General features: G+C 35.8%; 1 long non-coding RNA gene across 1 annotated transcript in view; it reads left to right on the forward strand.

Annotated features, from left to right (window-relative positions):
• LOC118452162 overlaps positions 1–2,229 on the forward strand; it is a 19,957-nt gene that overhangs the window by 10,387 nt on the left and 7,341 nt on the right. The gene's annotated exons all lie outside the window — the stretch shown is intronic.

Consider the following 2,229-nt stretch of genomic DNA (forward strand, 5'->3'; position numbering starts at 1 on the left):
CCGAAGACTTTAAATATTTTAGTATTTAAAGTCTTTTTATAAACTGGTAAAAAACATATGGAACTTCCACAACTAATTAAACCTGAAGCATGCCCGTGAATGGAAAAAATCAAACTTGCCAAGCTTGATCAAAACATGATCTTTCCAACTGCAGACCATATAAACCCAATATATTGCTTGAAACCTTTGCTATATTCCCTCTATTCTATTTTTATGCCTTTTAGCAGCAGTAGCCAAATGTGTTTGGGACCTTTGTTGTTTTAGCATAAGGCATGATAGCTAAAAAATTCTGTGACACTGAACAGCCATAGAAGTCCTTCTTTTAATTAAAGCAAAAGAGGATGCTAGAGGTAAATTGAAAAGCCATTAGGCCTCCATATGTACTATGCCACCTATCATACAGCATACATGTATTTTGTGGTTTATTTATGTGTTGCCCTTTCTTTGTGTATGGAGAAGGAAAAGGTTCAAGGCCAGCCTCTCGGTCTGCTGCCTGTAATTTGACAAATTTGGCAAGGCTGCCAGTGTTTACTTAATACCCTGGCAAGTGCTAAGCAACAGAGGCCCTGGAGAGTGCTCATGCCCCACTGTGACTTGCTTGAGAAGTTTTTGTGGCATTCAGTCAAACTCTACAGGTCATCACACTTGTCCACCCAGCTGAACAGTCGCACTAGAGAGTGGTGCTAGGAAAGGAGTGAAGAATAAGTGATAATAAACACTATCTACAGGGAGAAGTGGAACAACCTTGGTCATACAATGAGAGTAAAATTGAAATATACTCTTGGGAGGACAGAGGGAGACTAAAGAATGGTGGAACATTATTTAAAATTGGAAGATTCATTCATGTACTGTTCCTGATTCATCTTCCACTTGGATTATTGCTTGAATATGTGAATTTGAAGGTTTTTATTTTAAAACACAAAATCAACTTTAAGTATCAAAACAGCTGCTAAAATATGACTATAATTTGTTTTGAACTATGTTTGCTATTTTGCCATGGGAAGGAGGAGGAGTATATTCCAAAATATTTGTTGACTCATACAATTTTTCATTGAATTTTGAGAAGATTTTTTTTATTATTCTGGGTGTTTTTTGTGGTTTAGTGGTGTAGTTTTTGTTTATAATTTGATTTCTGAAGAATGAGGCAATGCTGACACCTCCATGATTCTACAGGAGAAAATTGAGGGACCTGGCTACTTCAAGATGTACTTATTTAAAAATAGTGCTGCTCCAGAAGTGTCTTGAATAACCAGTTTAAACCCTTGATTAGTAAAAATTGGATCATCTAATTATATGAATTTGTCCTTAGAGAAGTTTGGAGATAGAACTATGTATACAAGGTTTTACTTGTTTATTTGTATAGCTAGGAATAAAGGCAAGATTTCATTACTCACTGCATTTCCCCCAAGCTGCTTCTTGACAACTGTCAGAAAGGGCAGCTGGCAAAAAACCCCATGAAAACCTGGAAAAACTTTAGAAACCTACATCATCTACAGCTTACACTCATTTTCTGCAGGTCGTATTTTCCACATATACATCTATTTGGGCTCTAGCTTAGAAACTTAAAAAATTAGGTACAAAGAGATTATTGTGATACAGAATTAAATCTTAAAAGTGAACTTTATTGATATTTAAACTAAATTGTCTTCCCCACAGCCTAAATGAGTTTCCAAGCCAGTAGCCTGGACAAAGTAAGCCACTGTAGAGGATATTTTGATGAGGATAGTAGTATTGTCTTTTCATAGTAGTTATCTATATGCTTCCACTGACTAAACCAGAAGACAGTGATAAGGTAACTTTTTACAAAAAGCTGAAGTAGAGCCATAGTAAAGCCTGAGAGTTCTTATGCTACTACCATCTTATGGAGACTGCTGTGAAGCACTTTTTTTTTTTTTTTTGGTCCTACTAGTTTTTCCTGTGAGCAGAAATAAGAGAGAAACTGTACATTAACAGGAATAAAGAAATTGTACAAATGCCTATAGGAGGTTATCTTTGATTAGATTTTTAACCGTAGGATCCTAGAGTATGTAACCATGACCTCATTCTCCAGGAAGAAGGTAGGGAACTCAAGTTACAGATAAACAATTCATTTTTGACTGTGACTGAGTTTGAAGCTTGAAGTTTGATTTGGATGTGGGAAGGTCTACTTTATTAAAAAATAGATGCCATACATTCTCTTCTTTCTCAGATTAATACACTGCAAAACCACAAAGCAATAGAGGCAACCCT

Source organism: Egretta garzetta, unplaced genomic scaffold (assembly GCF_000687185.1).
Source record: "Egretta garzetta isolate BGI_Z169 unplaced genomic scaffold, ASM68718v1 scaffold474, whole genome shotgun sequence".
Classification (NCBI taxonomy): domain Eukaryota; kingdom Metazoa; phylum Chordata; class Aves; order Pelecaniformes; family Ardeidae; genus Egretta; species Egretta garzetta.